The following is a 9492-nucleotide window of genomic DNA, read 5'->3' as shown; positions in this document are numbered from 1 at the left end:
CGGGCTTTTATTCGACTGAAACCGTCTACTGATTAAACGTGTCGCAAAGAGATTAGCTCAGTGCCCGTGGCCCGGGGAGATGCCTATTATTTGTTCAACTACTAGTTTATTTGTAACGGTGAATTTTCCGGCGATAAATTCGCCTTTTTCGGCACCTTTATCGCGGCACCCGAAACAAATTGGTTTAAGGATTATCATTTTAATCACTCATGTTTTCAATATCCTAATGCCTGAAGGGAATGCCTTCGAGTCTGTTTGAAATTAATTACAGAATTTCTTACTTTCTCTCTTTTTTTTTTTTTTACCAAGTGATGCTTGAATCGTGCACGTGGGGATTTCTAATAACATGCTTGTTTTCGTAGTGGGTTTCTCAGCTAGGAACCATCCAAGTAGAAAAAGCACATACCCATTTTTACTCACATCAGTACACGGGAAGAAGCATCTGGCAGTTCTTTCTCAAAGACGGAGAGAACAGTAGCAGTGTTTTCACTGTGGCTCGGTTTCCTCATCTCTGATACTCCAGCGAACTCTACTGACAGAACTGAGCATTTTCCTAAATAAAGTGGTCCTTCTATTTCTATAAATATTACTACTACTCCTCCTCCTACTACTACTCCTACTACTATTACTAGGTTTTATTGTGGATCTGCATGCCCACTTTGCTGTTTTAAGGGATCACTGGATAATTCCAATAAAGGATTCTGGATAATTCTGGATAACTGGATGTGGATGGGAACTCTGTCAGATATAGATTGGTATTGGGTTCGACACTTAATCTTTCAAAGTAAACTCATTAAACATACAGTGAGGACCAGAAATCGAAGAATCCACAAATTCTAAGAGTGTAATAAATACACTTCTCTAATATGCAACACAAACCTTTGAACGTACTACCATCAGAGATTGGGTGTGTGTGTGTGTGTGTGTGTGTGTGTGTGTGAGAGAGAGAGAGAGAGAGAGAGAGAGAGAGAGAGAGAGAGAGAATGATCACCCCATAGAGAGGCTGAGTGATAAAGGTAAAAGTGCTCACCTGGTGGCTTACGGGAGAGTGGTGTAGCCAGAGTTAAGACACTACGCCGTTAATGAAATATCTCCAAATGGAAGTCAGGAGTGCACACGCCTCGATAAGCCTGATGTGCTTTTTATACCCGGCCAGCAAGTGCTGCTCTACTCTTATTGTCCAAGTGCGTTTGCATAGCTGGCCAAGTGGCTCTGCTGTAGCTGCCTCGCTAACACTGCACCATGTTTGTTTTCCCCCCCGCAATGACGTGAGGCAAAATATTGGCCATATGTTCATCGACAATAAATTGGTCATGAGAGCAAACACGGTCGCCTCCTGTTCGGGCTTTTAGCTGCGTGCACCGCACAATATCACCAAACCTGAAGTTTCTGGACTTCTTTTAACCTGTGGATGGCTATTAAAGTGATTAATATGCATTAATCCAGTTATAGCTGATCATCTTGTAGGAGGTATATGTTTACAGTAGTTCATTTGGATAATATGATGGTTAAGAAATCGTTTGATTGCTAAGAGCTTTACAGTCAAAATGGCAGCTGTAGCATGATATTTTAGGAGAAAACAGTTTACTTAAGATACCACAAGGCAAGTATTGACATCCGAGGTCAAAGTAGTTGTAGTCTCGTCTAGGTAGTGTAGTCGCGTGCGTCAAACTTTAACATTAATTTGCGTTTAAACCGTCAGCTATTAGAAGTGTTTATGAAGTGTTTGTTATACTAATATGATTTATACACGTTAATATACAATTAATACAATAATATATAATATGTGCTGGAAAGCATTAAAAGCATTGTCCTTAGTTTAACTTTCTTATACAGAAATCAAAACGTCTGACGTGTTCTGTTCATAATAATGTAAAATAATCATGTGCCATCTTAGGGAATTAATTAGGCCTGTGGTACTTCTGATGCCAAGATGCCATTTACTTGCACCCCCTTCAGCCAGCTGCCATCCAACACGGCATTACAAACAATTAAATAAAAATGAAAACATTTAAGTTCTTTTTGGGGGGTATTTTTAGATATATAATTTTTGATTAACATTTTTAATCATAGGAATTATTTTATAGATGTGCCACCCTTAAGGCAGGTAATCTAAAGGGTCACCTGGAGGTCTTATGACACAGATAAAACGTCTGATATCACACTTAACCAAATATTGTATAAAATGTAAATCTAAACATTGGTGTTCACACTTAACCAGAGTTGTTAGTTATTATTGTAAATTTGTTTTCATTTCACCTGTCTAAAAACTCTTGCAAAATAATTCCCATTTAAGCACTAATATCTCTTTTATCTATTTGTATGTATTTATATTTGCATGTATTTATGTATGTATGTATGTATGTATGTATGTATGTATGTATGTATGTATGTATGTATGTGTGTGTGTGTGTGTGTTTGTGTGTGTGTGTGTGTATGTGTGTGTGTGTGTGTGTGTGTGTGAGAGAGAGAGATAGAGGGGGGGGGAGTGAGAGAGATAGAGAGAGAGAGAGAGAGAGAGAGAGAGAGAGAGAGAGAGAGAGAGAGAGAGAGAGAGAGAGAGAGAGATATTAGAGCCATCAAGAGCTAACCTCTCTTCTTCACTAACTCATGAGGGCAGCTTGAATGGGCAATTTTACTGTGTGCATTCTGGAATCCTCCTATTATAATGATGGTGTTGCCAAGTAATGCAAAAGCAAGAAGCAGTCAATGAAGAATACATTACTGGTTTTGTAGGTTTCCACTTTACTGAAGAAAGACGTAGATTAGTCTAGCGCTATCTCTCCTCTTAAGAGTACTGCTAAGACATGCCGAACACAAATAAATAAAACGGCCTCATTACAGCATTCAAATTCCACATTAACCTAAAGGAGCGGGTAAGACCTGCAATGTATTCATGCAGTTCTTAGTCAGTACAAAATCCTTTCCACTCACCCTAGTATATGAATCCTCTTGTGCCGTGGGAGTTCCATTAAACCTACTCAGAGGGCCAACTAAAAGACCTTCAGAAAGACGATAGGGAAGATAGACCCTTGTGGTCAAGCTATTAGGACTCATCCCTGCCCAAAGCCTGATGACTGAGACACTTCAGATGAGCTGGACAAGCACACAGAGCGCATAAAGACACCAATGGCATGCCATTCTTCAATCTATCAGTTCAAGTTTCGATATATCAGACTCTCAAAAGAAGGCACTCATGAGGAAGGAATGCTTCTCCACAAACGTAACTGAGCTTTGTGGATTCTCATCCAAGGCTGCACTCTGAGGAAAAATGTTCAATTAACACACAGGTGCCCTTGTGCATTTTGGTGTGAGAAAGATTCCTGAGCTTGAGACTTGTTCTTGGTTAGTGTGATATCAACATAAAAGCCAGCATTTCACACTGCTGACTGAAACACAATTAAGGACATCTCTGAAAAAAATGGTGCCTTAATATGCCATGTCAATTGAATAAGGAATGTTCAGGACACTGGGCAATGATTTCAAAAGAAAGGCTTGATTCTCTGTGAATCAGACAAAAGCGGTGAATTTTCAATCCAGCTTGATGCTGGTAGAACAGTAATGCTGGTGAGGCCAAATCTAGATAATGATATACATCTTTTTGATGCCAATGCACCAATCAGGTATGGGCTGCTAACATAAAGGTTTGTTAAAATCTAAAAATATTCTTGTTATAAGCAAAAGCTGAAGAAAACAGCTTAGCCAAGAAGTTACTATTATCAGTGCAGAAAATTTGGAAAGTTATATTTTACAGTTATAGAAACTGTGCAATAAAACTGTGGTAAATATATATATATATATATATATATATATATATATATATATATATATATATATATATATATATATATATATATATATATATATACACACATACATATGCATACGTGTGTGTGTGTGTGTGTGTGTGTGTGTGTGTGTGTGTGTGTGTGTGTGTGTGTGTATATATATATATATTTTTTCTTTTTTTTTTTTTTTTTTCAGTAGCCAATGGCAAAAAGTGTATTCATTTGTTACCATAAGCCTATCATGAACTCTTTTAAAGATGTACCACAGATTTTGTACAGTTCATCAGGCAAACAAGCCAAGTTCATTGTGGTTGCTGAAGAAGTACATTTTAGTAAAACTTATTTATCAAGTGGAAAAGTCAAAATATATATAGAATCATTATTAAAAGCCAGTGCGCTTGACCAAGGCAACAGTGCAAAGCACTGCAATGAAGGAGGCATTATTGTAAACAAGTTTTTAAAATTTTGTATTGAAGCAAATTATAAATCAGAATTTTTACCATCACACCATAACAATGGCATCAAAACCTTACAGAAATTAACAATGGTTCATTTTAAAACAACTGAGACAAATTTTCCATGATTGCACATTTGTGTAGATTATTTGAATTTAAACTGGGGGAAATCAATATAAACGTGTGGAGGCTTAACCACTGATTCCGTGTCCTGCAATCACTCCTAAGAAACTTTATTTTGACGCACAGTTGGGTAGAAATCAAACCTAAACAGCACTTAGCTCATGCTCACCACATAATATAACAAGTAAAGTCAAGAAGGTGAAATCGAATAAACATCTGGTTTATACATAATTTTTGTTACGACTACGTTAATAAAATGTAACTCCAAATTCCACAATTAACAAAGATGAACACTGACTAAGCTAGTTCTCTTTTTTTGGCTTCTTTTAAAAGTTCACCATTTCTTTTGTGGCAGAAATAGGCTGACATATCCATTCAGAATGTTGCATCTTCTGCCAGTTCATCATAAAAAACCTGATAATATGAAATACCTAAAGGATTATTGCAAAATAAAAAAAAATAAAAAACATTTTTGACTTGCTTGTATGCATTCAATACTCAAAGAATACTTCCAATATAGATTTCTGCTTGTCTTATTTAGTGCAGTTTAGCTAGTAAATGTGATAAAGGTTGTTATACCTGCCCCTCAGACCTCCTACTGTCACTCCCATGTTGCATTGACTACCATGTCGCTTGGTAAATCAGACCAGCCCTGGCCTTGATTGAGCTCAACATCTTCTCTACTATCCTTAAACAATGAAAAGGTTTGGCTTCCAAAGACCAGGCACTCTGTCTGCAAAACTGTCCTTGACACAGTGTCTGCAATCCTCCAGGCTGTGAACAGCAACACTGAGAATATAGCACTATCCTCATGGTCCAAATAAGCAGGCTGTCTAAGGATACTAATAGAGTTATTTTTCTTATTGTATTGTATGTTACTTATTATTTGACATATAGTAGAAAATGAAAGCAAAATTATTTTATTTCAGATTAAAATAATTTTTGCAATATAATCGTTTTTTTTTTTTGTTTAATCGTAGTAGAGGCACTACAAGAAAATATTAAGTAGCCATCCTTCACAACATCAAAGCATAACAAGGGCTTACTTCACATTTCAAAAGGATCTTTCATTCAGTTTCACTCACTTTTACGTCTGATGTACTTGAATATATCAATCTTCTTTTAAAGTCGTTTCTAACAAGTAATCAAATGCCTGAAGAGTATTTAGTATTTAAATGATGCAACAAGATAATCCAAAGTTCCTTTTAAATGTTCATTTTTAGAGATCATTGCCAAAGATGAGCAAAGAATCACAACAGTCTAAAGAGATCATAGAAGCTTTCTGTGATTAAGATGCTGATAATAATCATTTCTTGGTACCGAACATGAGCTCTGCATAATTTTGTTGAATGAGGAACGACTAGAAAATTGATTTATATTCGAATAACTTTTTATTAGAGGTCCTTTACTTATCAAAATATTTTCAGAATGTCCTCATTCATATCATGAACATAAGAGGAGAATACCCCCTGCCCCTGATGCCTTAAATATCTGATATCATGATATGATTATTTAAAAAAAATTATGATTCATGAAGGTGATATAAAATTCTTCCACATAATATTCTTTCTGTGAATTCTGCCAGGTGTATATGTCTCGGCTCGAGTCTGCTTGTTAGGCAGCCGGAGTGTACTTGCTTTTGAATTGAGGTTGAGCTAGTGTTCTACTCCAGGTAGACTGGCCATACAAAGAGAAGAGATCGCTGTATTAAAATGGTTGGAACACTCACCTTGAACCAGACTTCACCCCAGAAAGCCACACATTACCCATCTGCTTTTTCTGAAGCCTCTTAATTAACACATCGAAAATAAAAGCAGAGAAGAAGAGCAAGAAATTCAATGTGTCTTCTACAGATGGGCAGACAAATTTCAGGATAATTGTGCAGTAGATATACTCTTTATATTGGACCAATGATGGCAATTAGCACGTATTGTGGAGAGGGGAAAACTTTCATCTAAAGCGGTCAAGATGAAAATTTTGTGATGATAGGCTGAAGTCCATCTGTGAAGGGACTCAAATTTGCTGTCCTTTCTTTAATATTGAAAGGGTGCTTTTATAAGGTGATATCAATTGAAGAATAAAATGGAAAGGACCCATAAAAAACTCATCTTCAAGCAACCTTAATTGACCATCTCTTTATTTTCCAATGCATATAAACACGTGTTTCACAATGAAGGCAAAAATCTAATCAAAATATGACATTTGGCATTTAGCAAAGCACATGTTAGATGAAAATGAATGAAAATAAAAGTCTCTGCCTTCATATAGCAATCAGCTTAATGGCACTATACAACAGCACAATATAATAATTGCAAAACATGTATTATAAATGCAATTATAATAAGAAGTGTATCATATAGTATATTGTGATTCTGATATTGAATTAAATAAAAAAAAAACTTTGTGCCAAATGTGCCAAAATACAGGAAGTGAAATGTAAAAACAGGTCAGAGAACATGTGAATATGCCACTCTGTTATTAAAAACAATATGTTGGCTTGTACTCAGTACATCTTTGACCTAATAATACACAATCTTAACTAGCTCATGTAAACTGAAATGTGAAAAATCTGCTAATCAAGTCTGATTCACACTGACATCAGAATAGAAACACATATGCACAAACATTAAGCAAATAAGCAATAATTAAACACTTTTTTTAAATTGTGGGTTTTTTTTTTTACATTTTGAAATAACAATCTAAGATCATAATATTTTTTCTAAGATTATTAATGGGTACTTCCACAATCATTTGCATATTTAAAGTAATATGAATTACTTTAAATAAGTAATATTGTATTTAAGCATTAATCCTTGTGCATCTCTGCCCCACGTAACCCCACTTTCTCTGTGTAAACCACTGGAGTAGCAAAGTCACTCCTGCAGTACCTACAGTACAAGCAGTCCCACAGTACAAATCCTACAGTACAAGCGCCATAAAAAAATTCGCTTGGTCTCCTTCCTGGCTCTTGACTCTGCTGCCATCTAGTGGGTGAAGGCCCACTAAACGCAGGGCACACTGCTCAGTCCAAGTACAGTAAAAGTACTGTATAGAGCACCACGTCTCATAGGTAATTATTGCCTTTATTTCTCACAGACCACAAATAGACACATTTTCAATGGGAGCCATATAATGGGCCATTATTTTAATAAATGGGGGTAATGGCATGGGTTTGTGACCCCTTTGGTGCGATGGGCCTCTCCATATGGTCACACCTGCTGAAAAAAAGGTAATATTTATCACTGACACCTTCCAGGGCATAGAGAGAAAGCGAACGAAAATGGTTGTGAAGGTCAGGGTTGGTGGGCTATGTCAGGTCAGTCACACCCCAAATTCAGCCATTTGCTAAAGCCACACTCTTGTGGTTGCCTGGCTACCATCTAATAAAGGTGGCAAAGCATGGCATCAGGGAAAACAGAAGTAAGATGTTGACTTTGAGATAAGTACCTCTTGAAATGAAACAGCGCCATCACATCACATTCGAAACAACATTTTCAGAGGTGAACCTTAAATTGCCTGCATGCAGGAGGGAGGAAAAAAAGTCTTTGTGTTGTATCTCTCTTAGTCACCCACATTTGCATAGCATTTGGGTAAGTTTAAGGCAATTAATTACTAATGTTTTAATTACAGCACATGAATGGGATAATATAATTCTTGCTGGTTTTAGGTTTATTTCTAGTGCATGAGTGTGTGCATATGCTTAATGTGCAGGCACTTTAGGTCTTCTTATTAAAGTAAACAAAAGATAATTGTATGTTCTCTTACTAAACAGTGGTTTGGTAGGTACTTAGAAAGTCATTGTTGAAATGATAACAAGAGAGGACATGGTCCTTCACACATAATGTAGCATTTACTTTAAACACTACTGTATACACAGTGCCTGGTTTCCCCTCCCCACATTTCCCATTTGCTTGTTTAATGTCAATAGTCAAGAAAACGGTTTTGCTGCACTTATAACTGGAAAACATACTTGACATGAAGGCACTTAACTGCTTTGTTTGAGGCGCAGGTCACAATATATAGAGCATCTGACAGTGAGTATCATCAGATGCAAAAAAACTACACTCTACACTGTTAGTGATGCTTCTACATTTTAATAGCACTTCTAATAACCATACACTGCTTCAGTAATCTACCAAAATAACGCTCCATATTAGCGGGCTTTTGAGTCTTTTATTTACTGTATTTATTTACCAACATCCAAACATTGAGTGTAACAATTAAGCCTTCGCAAATTTTTGCGAAAGCAGGGAAAAGAGGAGTCCTAAACTAATGAGAGAGAAAATAACCAGATGAAACTGGTAAAGCATTTTTCTTCTGATTTTCCGGTGATTAATTTATTAACTATCTATTGTAAAAAAAATGTTTTTAAGTTTATCAACAGTGCTGCTTTTTCCTTTGGATGGAGCTACAATCTGTTATAGGAGCTCTAAATACTCATGTGATTGTTTTTTATGCAAAATAGCAAAATACCCTAAATACAGTAATGCTGATTATAAAATACTAACCTAGACTTATCTATCAAACCTATGTGACCTTGTTAGATCCAATTCAGCAGAGAAACAGAATAAATTGCTTTAATGTGCTGTAAATCATACATTCTAACAGAAGAATGTGGTTAACCAATAAGAGTAACTTAAAATCAATATTAATTTCATGGTACCACTGATATGTGGCTACAAATTGAAAGCCCTTTCAGAACTGTTTAATTGTCCTGCTTTTGAATGAAAAGCAAGATATTGCTTTCAATTCACATCTTGCTATTAAAAAAATGTAATATGTTTTAATGGTTTCTTATCGTAGCATGCTTAGAATACACAATGTTTGGAAAGTATGTATGATTTATGATCTGTGCTAGATAAAACTGAAGTAAAAAAAAAAAAAAGAGTGCCGAGATTGTTAAAATTGGCAGCAAACCCTTAATAAGGCCTGTTCATTTTCATTTGACATATTTCGTTTTTTTAGTGTCTTTTTCACCTGCTCACTGAATTTTTCTTTATTTGACTGTAACCACTAAAGACTGATTTAAACTGTGTGTTAAAATAGCATGCAATCAGGAGTTCAAAAAGAATATTCAAACCAACCATACCAGTCACCAAGTCACTGTCATTGTGATCAGTGGCATT

General features: G+C 36.0%; 1 protein-coding gene across 2 annotated transcripts in view; it reads right to left on the bottom strand.

Annotated features, from left to right (window-relative positions):
- The window catches only part of nkx2.2a (NK2 homeobox 2a), a 7608-nt gene extending 7109 nt beyond the window's left edge, over nt 1-499 (bottom strand). The window contains exon 1 of one of the 2 annotated variants that reach the window (XM_083544481.1): nt 407-499. The gene's annotated coding sequence lies outside the window, so the exon portion shown is untranslated. The remainder of the gene's footprint in view (nt 1-406) is intronic. The other variant, XM_083544482.1, reaches the window with a different exon arrangement.
- Nucleotides 500-9492: the final 8993 nt, after the last annotated feature.

This window comes from Silurus aristotelis, assembly GCF_946808225.1.
Source record: "Silurus aristotelis genome assembly, chromosome: 6".
Classification (NCBI taxonomy): domain Eukaryota; kingdom Metazoa; phylum Chordata; class Actinopteri; order Siluriformes; family Siluridae; genus Silurus; species Silurus aristotelis.
Note: the sequence above shows the minus strand (reverse complement) of the source record. Positions and strands in the feature narration are given on the sequence as shown.